The following is a 14834-nucleotide window of genomic DNA, read 5'->3' as shown; positions in this document are numbered from 1 at the left end:
GGATTTATGATATATGGATGGAAGAAAGGCAGAAAATAAGGGAAAATGTGGTAACAAAACAAGGTGAAGGCAAAGCACCTGGACAGAAGGAGTGTGGCCCTCACCTGACAGCAGGCCACACACTGTGAAATGAGAAGGTGAAGCAACAGGTATGGATCTGCCCACAGTCCCAGCCTCATTCCTGGAACCGTCACTTGGACTCTTCCTACCAGGGCAGCCAAGAGACCAGAGGCAGGTAGCCCCTCTTTCCCAGAGCTTCTGTTTTCTCTTCAGGAAATAGGAGTGGAAAAAATCATGAGGGATGACCAAATGTTCCATGTATGAAGACACCAATGAAATCCTGCATCTCTTTGTGACTTTGGCAGGTCTGAAGGCAATTTCCTAAGAAATAAGCTGAAGGAAGAAAGCATTACTTTGTAATCCTCTCCAAGGCTCAAGGGAAAGGCTTTGGATAGCAAAGGACTTTAAAAGTGCTTCAAGCAATAAATATTGAATTTTGAGCAGAACCTCCTCGAGCTCCTGCTGCAGTGAGGGGTGATGAATCCAGGCCTTGGCCTCTGAGTGCAAGATGGAAGCCGGGTCACAGGCATGCCTGGTGCTGGAGATGGGGTCTCAGGCTGTTGTTCCTCTATCAGAAGTGTGAGACGGCTATCCCAGGGCAGACTCAGCTGATGATGCTTATGTGTTTTCCGCCCAGTAATGCCTTGTGGGAGGAAAGATGGCGACACATTTTCTGGCTGAGAGCTTTAGGCTGGGTGACCTTAGGTTAAAACTTTACGTGTGTGCATATATTTTTTCCCCTTTTGCTTGAATTTTTATGATTTCTTTTGTTCACTTGATCAGTGACAGGTCATTTGTTTTATGTCAGGTAAAGGCCACTAATAGCCAGGGTGAGTGAATTTTTTTTTTTTAACATCTTTATTGGGGTATAATTGCTTTACAATGGTGTGTTAGTTTCTGTTTTATAACAAAGTGAATCAGTCATACGTAAACATATGTTCCCATATGTCTTCCCTCTTGCGTCCAGAGGCTATACTATTTATGTCATATGTGCTAATCAGGGCCAGACAGTAAGGCTGAGGAACACCATTGTCTTTAGAGGTGACAACTGAGCCTTTGCACAGGTCCATGTTTGTAAGAACCTTTATAACAGAAATCTGCGAAATGTTTGGTGCTTAGTCTCCCTGGTGTTGATGAACCACAGAAACTCTGGGTATTCTGACCCATGAAGAAAATGTCAGGTTCCAGGAAAAGGCACTTTTTTTCTTTTTTAAAATCTAAAATGAAATGTAATGCCATCTAGGAAGGAGTGGATATTCATGGGTATTTTGAGGACATATAGGTAAAGTGAGTTCAGAAATAATAGAGTATATGGAAAGATATGCAGAGGCTAACTTAAATAAATATTTTAACCTGGATTTCTCTTGCTGTGTTTTCTTTATAACCTATCAGCCTGCCACCACCAAGCTAAAGGAGCTTAAAGCCAATCTGGAAAATCCAATGAATAACAGTGGGCTTTATTTACTAAAATTGCCCTGAGAGCAAAACAGTAAGGAGAACTTGAAATTTCCCAACACAGTGTTCATCCTTGTTTTGAAAGCAATGTCCTCATTTGAGAAGAAAGGGGCTTTAATCTCTTCCTCATCACATTGGCTCCTCTCCTAGCTTTTTGTTTGAGTTCTTCCTCTCCTCTGTAGAATTCCAAACATGAGGAGCATCATTCCTCTGGATCCAAAACCAGTAACTTGACCTGGAAACATCATGAGAAACATTAGAAGACCACTAGTTCCCTGCTGGGGTCTCTGTGTCTTGAGTCCACACTTCAGGCCCAAACCTTTAAAAGCTTTTTTATTTCCCTAAAATTTATTTATTTATTTATTTTTGGCTGTGTTGGGTCTTTGTTGCTGTGCGGGGGCTTTCTCTAGTTGCGGCGAGCGGGGGCTATTCTTCGTTGCGGTGCGCAGGCTTGTCATTGCGGTGGCTCCTCTTGTTGTGGAGCACGGGCTCTGGGCACGCTGGCTTCAGTAGTTGTGGCACGCAGGCTCAGTAGTTTGGCTTATGGGCTCTAGAGCGCAGGCTCAATAGTTGTAGCGCATGGGCTTAGCTGCTCCGCGGCATGTGGGATCTTCCCGGACCAGGGCTCGAACCCGTGTCCCCTGCGTTGGCAGGCGGATTCTTAACCACTGTGCCACCAGGGAAGTCCCTAAAAGCTTTAAAAGTTGACTTGGCTCAGGTGGGAAGCTTTTGTATAAAGGCATAAGTACCGATTCTCCTGCTGGGGGCATAGCACATTGCTCAGCATGCTGAGGGAACACAAAAGGATTAAAGTCATGACCCTTACCCTCTGGTGACAGATGTGACTTATTCCAGGATCACTGGGAACCCCTGACCAGGGAACTGACTCTAACTGGGGAGCATTTCCAGCTCAGGTCATACCTAGTGTTCACAGCCAGTCTGAGTGGCTTCATCCTGGGTTCCTGGGCAGCGTCAAAGAAAATGCAGAGCCATCACCTCATTTGTTTCCTCAGAATGGACTAATGTAGAAGATTTTCTGTGAAGGAAAAAGTGCATCATATCACAACACACACACACACACACACACACACACACACACACACACACCCCAGTTGTCTGTCGCGAGCATGTGCTGCACATTCTCTCAGGGTCTACCTTGTGTCCCATCCCTTCCCTTGACTACTATCTTAATGGAGAGGTTTCTGATGGTACGGCCTGGACTCACTCTCAGTAACTCATTCTTAGTAAATCGTCTCTGTTAGAATGAAGGACTTCCTTTCCATATACTTCCCCCTTTCAACATCAGATCAAAAGGAAAGAAAAAGATGACTCACCATCCCCTGTTCTCCCAGTGAACTTGTATGACTGTCTCTTTCCTCCTGAACCTGGGTCTCTCAAACTGCTAGCTTTCCATCTCTATTCATATTTCTTCTTAAGAAATTTAACCACTGTGGAGTATTTTTCAAATGGATGAACACTTCTAACAAAAACTGCTTTCTTGATGGGTCCATATCCTTTTGACTTTCTAATATTTAAAAATGCATCTGGATACAAAGGCCTTCCCCATCTATCTTATCTGGAATAGGTCCTACCCTCCTGTCCACCCTGGCTCACCTTTCTCTATTTATACAGCCCCACTCGTTTTTAAAATCAAGTTTTGTTTGTTTACTTGAATTTTTGGTCTGTCCTCCCCTGCTGGGCTGTAAGCTCCATGAGGGCAGAGACCACATCTGTTCTGCTCTCCAATGTACCCCCAGCACCTAGCAGAGTGCCTGCCATGTAGGAGAATCTTGTTAGAACTTTTGTTGAATGGATAAATAAAGTAGAATGTACATAATAAGTGATATATCACTTAGCTAATTAATTTTATATAAGCTTAACAAATTTAAATAAATTTCCTTAGCTAATTAAAAGTGAAATGCAGGGTGAAGTAGAGTGGAGGGTAAGCAATGCCAGCTTTGTCAGGATTGAGTCTTAGGAGAGTGGAGCAGAGTACATAGGAGCTAACAGAGCTGACGGGTCAAACAAAGGCACCTGTCATCGTGGGTGTAAATGCCCACAGCTGCCCAGGGGTCAGGGAAGCTGAGGGAGGACCTAGGGGAGGTGAGGGCAGATATGGGCCTGGTCCCTGCTTCATGCAAAGGAGGTGGGCCAGCAGATACAGGACCATATGTGTGAGCTACGAAATGACTGCTGCTTCACTTCCACCCTCCAAATCTCACATGAGAATCCCTCTGGTGGCCCACCCTATTCCAAAAACATGAAGGAAAGGAAAGTGTAATGTAACCTAGCCAAGTTAACACATTACAAAGCCACTATAGTAGGCACTCACTGTTTGTTGAAGGACTGCTTGAATGAATGAATGCTTGAACAAATGAATGATTGAATGAGCTGGCATGGCAGCAAGAGGCATTTGGCCATCTGGTCTCACCAGAATTAACACTCTGTGAGGGATGGGATTTTTGCAGGTTTCGTTCATTGCTGTATCCCCAATACATGGAATGGTACCTGGCCCATGTGGGTGCTTGAGAAAACTTTGTGGAACGAATATTGAATGGTTCTGGCCCAAAGTCAAAAGGACTTGTGTGGAGTCACTAGAAGACACAACTGAATGAAAATTTTCCTTTGGTACAGGTGTGGGAAATGCATGAGGAGCCATTTTATACATTTAGCATAAATGGGCATGACGTGAAACAAAGGCAAAACCATATTTCCTTCTCTTACAACATATCTCAAGAGAGCAAAATATAAAATCGTTGTGGTGACAGTGGAGCAAATATCATAAATAATATATCAGTTATAGAGAAGCTTGGCTACTAAAAGCCAAGAATCCTGGCTAAGGGGGATGAGAGGGGAGAGGAAAAGTGAATTAGAAACATTTTATTCACAGTCTTCTCCAGGTCCAGGTGGGAAGCTACAAAGCAGAGTAAATCCTAGAAGTGGCCTTGACCTGCTGTGAAACCTGACAGGCCATGGATACCCCAGGGCCAGAGTCATTCAATTACAACCAGGCTATACCCTTAGGCAGGCTCCTAGAACTTAGTCCCGGGAGGGCTCAAGGTTTAGCTCAAATATTCCACTTCTCTGTTGGCAGGTCTCTGTCGGAAGGTCTCACATGAACTCTGATGCAATTGGAACATCTCTTTCACCTTTTGTCTCCCTGCCCCTCATATGATCTCATTTTTGTTTCAAAAGATACGTGCCTCCTCTCTATAACTCTTCTACAACCCTATCCCTATATATCAGAAATAGCAAATGGTAACCATGGTTCTCTCTGGCTGGTGGAATTACTGGCTTTCATATGCTTTTCTTCTTTGTGCTTTCCTGTGTTTTCCACTTTTTTTGAACATGAATTACTTCTATAATCACACACACAAAACAGTACAAAAGTACTTTTAAGTACTATAACTAAGGGTAACTGGAGCAATGAAAAAGAGAACTATTGTTTGTATGTTTTCAAAATAAATATTGCCGGCAACATCTTACATCTCAGCATGAGCAACTTAAAGTGTAGATGCTGCTTCTAAGCGACAATATCATTGATATGTGAGATACCTGTGATATAGCAACAATATGGTACTTGTACTAGGTACTGAATTTCTTCTAGATGTAGCACCCTGGGAAAGTTTATGATCAGCCAAATGTTGTTGGTTTTCAACTTGAATTAGACTTTCTTTGATCTTTATACCTGATATAAACTAAAAGACTTTCTATTTGTCCACAAAAATGAAATAAAGAAAATGAGATAACTTTCCACTTATTATGTGTGGTATCTGCAGAATTACAGACCTAAATATTAAAGAAAAGATGTCAAGGTGCCAGCAGCACCAGATTGAAGATGGCAGCCAGCAGGAGGCTGATGAAGGGGCTTGAAGACATCCTCAAATGTGAGATGAAAAAATTCCTTTACATCTAGGTTGATGAAGCTACTTTGTTGACCTAGCAAGGGCTTATGGTTCCTGACAGCCCTCCATATTGATAAGGGGGCCTTCGGAATCGAAATCAGCTTTCCAGCAGACTACCCATTCAAGCTACCAAAGATCACATGTAAATCGAAGATCTATCACCCGGAACATGGATGAAAAGGGCAGGTCTGTCTGCTGGTCATTAGTGCTGAAAACTGGAAGCCAGCAACCAAAACCAACCAGATGAACCCCCCAGCACAAGGACAGTAAAAAATTCTCTAAGAACGTTGAAGAGTTTACAAAGAAATATGGGGAAAAGCAACCTATGGACTAAAATCTGCCACAACTGATTCCAGCGTGTGAGCAGAGACCCTGAGCAGTGCATTCAGATATCCCAAGAAGCAGGACTCTGTGGAAGATTGACATGGGCCACCGCCCAGCATCCGCTTGTGGCAGTTACTAATTTTCTACAATTTTCATAATCAAAAGTGGTCTAGGTAACCTGTAAAGATAGGATTAAAATTTTAAGATGTTCTAAGAAAAAGAAAAGAAAAGATGTCAATAAATGGTGTCAGTGGACATGAAAAATGTGGTTACCACTGTGTCATGGATCTAATAAGCAGTATAATAAAAATAAAAAACAGAAAAGAAAACTGAACTGAATACTTGGCTTTAAATTAAAACCAGGGCATGGGCTTCCCTGGTGGCGCAGTGGTTAAGAATCTGCCTGCCAATGCAGGGGACGTGGGTTCGAGCCCTGGTCCAGGAAGATCCCACATGCCACAGAGCAACTAAGCCCATGTACCACAACTACTGAGCCCACGTGCCACAACTACTGAAGCCCACACACCTAGAGCCTCTGTTCTGCAAGAAGAGAAGCCATTGCAATGAGAAGTCCGCGCGCAGCAACAAAGACCCAACGCAGCCAAAAATAAAATAAATTTATTTTTAAAAAAATTATAACCGGGGCATATTTGAGGACCAAGTTTTATGATTCATCCCTATTTTCGTAGCAGGTTAAAACCCATTGACAATAAAAAAGTATCAAAGTTTCTTCACCCAAATATCTCCAAACAAATCACTAGAGATGTCCTCAGTAAAGTGGATATGTAAGATTAAGATCATTCTAGACTTTGGAGAGCTAAATTTTATGTTTCCTCCTGCCCTAATTCTTGGTAGAGGTGAGTCAATAAGAGGAAAACTCCCTTCTGTCCCCAGGTCACAGTCCTGGTCTTCCTCTGCTTCTCCTCTTCTCTCAGACTTCTTCCTTATTTTATCCCCAGTGCTTCAGCCAAGCAAGGCCCAGGGCCCTCCTGAGGAGTGAAGGCTTGGACTGAGGACAAGCTCACTGCCATCTCCCATCATTTGTATCCAGGCAAAAGTGGGTGAAATGAGCATCAAGGGCAGTCTTGGGAAGGGTGTGAAGGCTGGAGACAGAGGGAGAGTCAGCAAAGGGAAACTGGCTGCCTGAGAAGCATGTGGAAGGGAAAGGAGCAGTCCTCTTGGACGGGGAGAATTGCAGGAACGCTGTATGTACGTGTCTGTGTCCCAAGTTTGGTTTGCACTAGATGAGAGAGTGACCTCTTTTTCCCACAAAGAACGCTTGTCCAAAATCAGCCAGGCACTTCGTTCTACGCTCTCCAGATCAGCTCAGGGCTCTCACTAACTTCGCGAGGCTGGTTCTGATCTGACCACTAGAGACTTATCATAAAGAGTCTGCCTTTCTCCTGGAGTCCAAGGACCTCAGCTCTCGGCCACACACAATCACATAGATATATAATTAATATATCTATGAAAAACCCTCCTCAGATAATCAGTTCTTCAATTTGGTGGAAGAACCAACCAGACCATTTGGGTCCTGCAAATAAACTAACCCATGGAATCCTGGAATGTTCCCATTCTCAGCCACTTATTTTGTGCTGGAGACTTTCATATTCACCAAGTGTCCACTAGACTGAGTGCTGAACAAGTTCATAGGGGTAAGACCATGAGAAAAACACACAGAAGAAATTCTTCTGGTGTTAAAACAAACTCTGTGAGGACAAAATGTACTTGGAGTTTGACTCCATCTCTTCTGTCTTCGTGGTGGGTTACTACAGTTCATCAGGAAAATAGTTTGAAATTTGCAAAATCTCCAAATCCTGCCTTGGGGAGTCTGTGCCTGTTGGCTTTCTCACAGCTTCTTTGTGACCATAGGATGGGTTTAATAACCACACTCCGGGTTGCACAACTATTATTATCCCCATCAGAGAAATGCAGTGCAGAAAAACAGAACCTGTGTTTGCATTTCCTGTTTCATATAAACAGTTTCATCTAAGACAACAGCATAAGCTATTCATCCATGACTATAGTCCTCTCCTGGTGCTGAGGCTGGAGGGCCTGCAGCAAATGGTTTCAAAATGGAAGCATCTTCCCCAGCTGCACTCTCCACACGGCCTCCTTTCTCACCTCACAGCCTATCTCTCTGACTCTCTACCCCCATGGTGGGTGCATAAAAGAAATGGGGACCCAGTGAGTCTTGGTGCTTCTGTGGAAGCCCACAGGCCCTGATCAGAGCTGACAGTTTGGGAGGTAGAGTGAGGCCAGTGGACTTAAAGATGCAAGCAGAGTTATGTAGGGATCCAAGGATTTTAATGGTTCCTAAGCTAATACAACCTTCTCCCAACTTCCCTTTCTGACTCCCCTGACCTGCCTGGGGTCTTGTCTTCTTCCTATACTAGGTACCAAATCACAGTCATAGAATGTTAGTGGCAAGAAAGGATGAACTTTGATCTGGGCAGAGGAAGTTCCTTGCCAAAGTCAGCCACAGATTGATGACAAAGCTGGGCCTAGAACCCGTCTGTCTTGATTCACAGACCTGTGCTCTTTCCAGAAGTCCTAACATGAGGAGGATTCTTTAACTGAGCTGTTACGGAGATTCTCACTGATTCTTGGCTGTAAATAATAATGGCCTGTCAAGATACCAAAATTGAAATAAGACAAAATAGGATAAACCTTAGTTGGCTACAACATCATTGAGAGGAGACTACAAACTCCCTCATCCCTGACACTCTCAGGGATCTGAGTAGGGTCTAGTATCATGGAGGACAAGGTTGGTCACATGAATCCTTCCTTCCCTCTGCTGTCCACCCAGTGACCATTCACAGCCTGACTCATCCCTAACATGTTTAGCTGTAGGTCTCTAAAATTTTAGATGCTCAGGAAAGGAAGAGGCCTTAAAGAGCATACAGAATAACTGCATGTCTGCGTGTATCACATATGTTAGAAGCAGCTGCAAGTCCAAAGGCAGCCTCCTGTGCCTGTGTCCACAGATCCCTGTGGGACTTGAAGATCTGGCCGTTATCTGGTTAATCTGAACAGGTAGCAGTTAAGCTGTATATTTCAAGCCAGAATGTTCACTATGCCACTTGCATTATTCTATTTGGCAGTCTACACTGCAGGACTCCTATAGTAGAGCTAGAAATTCCCCTCCACTTATCCAGTTTCCCAATCTAAAGTCCTAAGGGTATCCCTCTGCTCTGCACGACGTCCTAATGTAGCCATTTATCCCCTGGGCCATTTCCCTGGCCCACTCTGTCCCTGGACCAGAGATGTGCTTCCTCCCAACCCAGCACAGATGCTATGGGAGGCCTGGTACAGTGACCTGGGCTCAGCTGACCCCGCCACTCCATCTGTTCATGGGAACAGTGCTTCCTTTGTACCATTGTTTGGTTTTTTGTTTTTTGGTTGTTGTTTTTTTAAATTTTTCCTTCTCCCCTGTTTCAAACTCAGTCCCTCAGGGCCTCAGTTGAAGCCCATCCCTGCCCAAGCACATCCCCACACTACAACTTGTAATATTCCCTAAGCAGGCCATGGATATCTTTTCAAATAACCCTCCTGAAGTGGGAAGGTCCTGGGAAATCCAGTCACTTCCCCTCAACTGGAAGCACCAGCTTCTGGAAAATTCCACAGCTCTGGGCCCTGGCTAGTAGGAGAAAAGGGGAGGGGGTGAATTAGGTTGATGCCTAAATCTTTAGACCATCTGTTGGGTTCTTTTGAGTGAGTTAGGGTGAATCTCAATGAAGTGAAATTCTCAACCTGGAATAGTTATGACAACCTGAAGATCATCTCAGGCCAAATGTAGAGAAAAGAGGCAAAGTGTGTGTGTTCATCCCTTAGAGTTGTGAGGTGGGACCTTCCTTCAGACCCAGCAGACTTTCTTTAGGGGAGCCCTTCCTTGACCCTTTTAAGAAAATCACGGGCCTTCTGGTCATGATTGAAATCTCCCTATTTGAAGCATATTTGATGAACCAACTCTTTCGTTCACATATTTTTCTTTTAAAAGTTGAGTTTGTTTTCCTAAATTTTTGTTATTCTAACTACATCAAAGCATCCCAGTCCAAAGACATAGAATGTGCTAGGAAAGCAGACATTGGATCATTTAGGGCAAAATGTATATAAGACGTGTTTACTTGAGAGTTCATGATACCAAAGATAAAAGGATTTCTGGCTGACAGGTCAACAGGCTTCTTTCCCTGGAGACTAGGGTCCCCTGTGGTCCCAAGATACCCAGAGTGGTACCTGCAAGGCTGAGCCCTGAGATGCTAAGAGTCCCTAAGCTTTGCCCATCTCTCAAGTGGATATGGCTGTGGGAGGGGAATGTAAGAGACAATTTGAAGCCCCTGGACAGGCAGAATGGAGCTGTCCAGTGCCCCTCACGGCAGGGAGCAGAGATCCTGAGTCTTCAGGAGTTTGTCTGGTTAATGGCCATGTTCAGCTTCTGCTACAAAGGTCACTGATCCAGGTGAGGGAAGCTGAGAAACAAGTGACCAGAGCAACTACTCAGAGGGGAAAGAAGCCAGAATAGCAAAGTCCACAAGGACAGGGGTTTGATCTCGTACATCTCATCTTCCTGGTGCCTAGCAAAATGACTAGTCCTTGCGAAGTGCTCCGTAAACATTTGTTAAATTAATAAATTATTGATTTATGAGAACAGGTCAAAGATTTAGGCCTGGGGTGGGGGAGACAGAAGGAAGTCTAAGGGGATTAGTCAGAAACCTCAAGGGAATCTTGGTAAGTCTCAGAATCATTGACTCAACAGAGGAGGTCCCTTTACTCCAAGACCCAAGTCCAAATGCAGCTCCCACTATGGTTGTGACATACGGTATGAGCTTAGTGACACTTGAACCTTCTCACGTCAAATTAGATGGCGGCCTGAGGTAAGGTATTGCCACTGGGGAAACAGAGAAGGGATGAAATAGAAATTTAGGAGGCTGGATGGAGAATATTTGGAGACAGAGTATGTAGGTATTGAAGAAAAGTGACTCAAAGGTAAAAATAATATAAAGACAATATCTACTTCATGGGGTTACTGTAAGGAGTAGACGAATTAACACAGAGTCTCTGGAATAGTATTTGAGTGCCACTAGGTTGGTTTTTTGTTTGTTTGTTTGTTTTTTGCGGTACACAGGCCTCTCACTGTTGTGGCCTCTCCTGTTGCGGAGCACAGGCTCCGGATGCACAGGCTCAGCAGCCATGGCTCACGGGCCCAGCTGCTCCGCGGCATGTGGGATCCTCCCAGACCAGGGCACAAACCCGCGTCCCCTGCATTGGCAGGCGGACTCTCAACCACTGCGCCACCAGGGAAGCCCTGGGTAGGTTCTTAATAGAAAGAGCTTTCTCCTCCTCCTCATCCCTCTCTATTTTCATTAAAGATCAGACTATCCTACCTGAAAACCTCAGAGTGCCCACCGCAAGGAGGCTCTGCCAGCCGTGTCTTTATGTGAATGTCATGATTGAAGGCCATGGACACACCCGTGTCTCTACTGATCCCCACTGAACAGATAGAAATAAAAGTGTCTTCTCTCCAGGGCTGCGTCAGGAAAACCCCGAAAGCCGTTCTCTCACAGTCAGAATGTTTTCTTTGTTCCTCTGAGATAGAACCAACATCTCTGTAAAGGACAAAGAGGCAGCTTGACTCATAAGCTGAGCAGACGCTATGGGCTGAGTGATGGCTACACAGGGGTAGCTGGAGCTGAACCCCTGAGACTTCAATATTTGTTGTGGTATATACTATGATGAGGTGCGGGGGACCTTTTTAAAAACCGAATACGTGTATCTCTGAACGTCAGATTCACATGCAGCCAAACACACTCATCCTAAGCTCTCCTGATGTGTCCTCAGGGCCCCCAGAGAATGGAAAAGGACCAGACATGTCTGGCCACATTTCTGATTCTTTCCCTCCAAATATTTTCATGCCCTCACTTATTCAACAAACATTTACCAAGCTCCTACTTTGTGCCAGGCACCGTGCTGGAAGCTGGAGCTTCAAAGAAATAAGGCCACATCCCTTCCCACGTACAGCCCTGTAGGGAAGAGAGACAAACCACACACTAGAACACTGGGGGATGTGTTAGAGAGAGATTTTGCAAACAGTCCTAGGAGCACAGAGGAGGCCACAGAGCCCAACCAGTGTTTCAGTGTTCCTGGAGGACCAGCGAGAGTTGACCAGGTGAAGAGGGCAGGGAGGCCTTCCAGGTAAGGGAGCCGCAAGCAGGATGGCCAAAGGCAAGCAAGACAATGACTCCGTGGTTCTCACCTCCCTGCACATTGAAATCATTGGCAGAGCTTTTCTTTTCTTTTTTTTATTGAAGTATAGTTGATTTACAATGTTGTGTTTGTGGTGTACAGCAAAGTGATTCAGATATAGATATATATTCTTTTCTATTATGGTTTATTACAGGATATCGAATAGAGTTCCCTGTGCTACACAGTAGGACCTTGTTGTTTATCTATTTTATATATGGTAGTTTGTATCTGGTAATCTCAAACTCCTAATTTATTCCTCCCCTGCTTTCCCCTTTGGTAACATAAGTTTGTTTTCTATGTTGGCAGAGCTTTTAACAGTTACTGATGCCTAGGCCCTCACACAGATCTATTAAGTCAGAATCTTTGGAGATAGGGCCCAGGAATCAGTCTTATTAAAAGAACCCCAGGTATATGTGACCAGAGTTAAGGACCACTGGACTAAGGAAGAGTCACTAACACAAGACATTTGGGGGAAAAAAAGCACAAAAGAATACTATTTCACTCCATCAATAATTCTAAAATAGAGGCTCTTAGACCCCATGCAAAGCATGCAAGACCAAGGGATGCACTGATGTATTCTCGAGTCAGTAACAGATCTACTATACAGCCTCCACCCAAATCCAGGAACCAATGAAACTGTGGTTCTCAGTCACCTCCTCTCCCCCACACCCACTTGCTCCCTCCAGGAGATGTAGCCCATGGAAAACCACTTGCCATTCTTAATGGAGTATGCTGTGACTCTCAAATCCAATAATACTCTCTTCCTCGCTGTAATGAGGACCTACTTGTATTTCAGAAAACTTAAAAGGAGGCTCCAAGGCCAAACACAAAACTCTAGACACGGTACAACAATACCACTTTTGACAAAGTACATAATAAATCAAATGGTCATTTTCTTAAAGACTTAGATGGAGACATAGAAATCCTGTTCTTCAAATTGGGGCATGTCCCATTGTAAGAGGGACTACCTTGGACCAAGAGACTGGCCAATAGCTCCCGTTCACGAGAAGGTGAATTCCGAAGTGGTTACAAATCCCAGTTCAGCCACTCGCTGCACCATGTTGGGCAAGTCCTAACCTGTGAGCAAGTTCTCTGCTCCACAAAATGGATATAATTATATCTACCTTGCATGGTTGCTCTTGGCTTGGAGGAGATAATATATGTAGAGTACCCAGCATAACAAGTGTCTAGTACCCGAGAGCTGGCTCATCAGTCAGTGAAAGCTCTCTATTTATTCTACCATCACTTTATTATCGGAAACTGTGTTACAGGAGCGAAAGTAACACAGAGATAGAAGGATGGGCCAGGTCATGGTTCTCCTGCTGCCACCCTCTCCCTCCCTCTTAGCTTCTCACTCAAGGCAGCACGTGGCACCTGAGACTCGAAGTCTGCAGGCTGCTCCTGCCTCTCGGGGGTGCGCCCCAAATACACATCTAAGTGTGTGATGGTTCAGCCCCTCTACCCAGATGAAGACAGCATGTGAGAGCCTGGAGTCTGGCTCTCTCCCTCTGTCACCTGGGCCCCAGCCCAAATGTGATGCTCCATCACCTCCTATTTACTGACCTCTCTCACCAGCATTGGGAAACTGCCCTTCACTCCTGCACACTCAGTTGGACTTCGTTAAAGAAATTTCTCTCCCAGAAGGTATGTTCATGGAAATTATGTCGAATCAAGCAGGGACTCCAGACATCCTCTCTCAAGTTCCTGCCCTTTTTGTGCCATGGACCCACTGACAACTCAGCAAAAATGTCCATAAATGCGTAAAACAAAACAGGATCGCAAAAGCATTCAATTTTATTGAAATGGGGTTCTATCAACCTCCCATGGAGACCCATGGATTCCATATTACAAACACCTGATAGTGAAACCCTGGATTGAAAGCTCAGGAAACTCTCCAAAGTCACCCAGCTAAGAGGTAAGAGAGCCGAGGCAAGAACCCCATCGCCCTGTTCCAGAACCCGAGCTCTGTCCACCAATCTATTTATTATCTTAGAAAATTAAAAAAATCAAAACAGAGCTCTTACTGCTTCTGCTTTAAAAAATCCTGAATTAAAAAAAAAAATCCTGAATTTTGGTCCCATTGGAAGGCTTGGAGGTGGCCCTGCCAGCCCCATATATCTTCATAAGAACTGGCCTCAGTCTATATTGGATTACAAAACTGGACAAAGATTGTTTCCCAGCAAACATCTGGAAAAGCTTAAAGCCACAATAAGTTGACTGAGGTAACTGGTAGCAGATGTCCCAGCTCCTGGAATTTGTTGGATGACAGTGTTGGATGATGGACTAGATGGACGGGTTCAATTCCTCTGCTTTCAGGTGGCCTTTGTCAAGGAGTCTGGAACACTAGTTTCTGAGCCTGATGCAGAAAACTCAGCCCTCCTGCTTGCCTCAGCATTTCTCAGGAATTAGTAAGCAGTTGGTATCATCCTTCTCTGCTGAGAAGGTTGGAAGGTATTAAACCCCTGGCCAATCTCTCAGTGAACCCTTTCACCCCTTTCTATTGCTGGGCCAATAGAACATAATGGTTAAAAGTATGGGTTTGGAGTTACACGTTAGGATTTAAATTCTCACTTCATCACTTTAGAAAAGTTGCATGACCACATCTTCCCACCTCAGTTTTTTCATCCCTCTAATGGGACTAGTACTAATGCCTGCCTTGCAGGGTATGTAACAATTAGAGCTAATATATGGAAAACACCTATACAGGACCTGGTGTTGCAGTGTTAAATAGTCAGGAGCTATGATTACAATTAGTCCTAGGTTGAACCCTGCCCCTTCCCCACTCTGTCCCTTAATAAATGAAGCAGGTGTTAAGGCAGGTGTCCTTAGCAGAGTGACTGTGTTCAA

At 44.5% G+C, this 14834-nt stretch overlaps 1 protein-coding gene and 1 pseudogene across 2 annotated transcripts in view; both read left to right on the top strand.

The window, feature by feature from the left end:
* Positions 1 to 6697, top strand: part of LOC117196200 (ubiquitin-conjugating enzyme E2 L3-like) — a 59390-nt pseudogene extending 52693 nt beyond the window's left edge.
* APOD (apolipoprotein D) overlaps positions 1 to 14834 on the top strand; it is an 86961-nt gene that overhangs the window by 52713 nt on the left and 19414 nt on the right. The gene's annotated exons all lie outside the window — the stretch shown is intronic.

This window comes from Orcinus orca, chromosome 5 (assembly GCF_937001465.1).
Source record: "Orcinus orca chromosome 5, mOrcOrc1.1, whole genome shotgun sequence".
NCBI classification, from domain to species: Eukaryota; Metazoa; Chordata; class Mammalia; order Artiodactyla; family Delphinidae; genus Orcinus; species Orcinus orca.
This window is presented reverse-complemented; position numbering and strand designations above follow the sequence as displayed.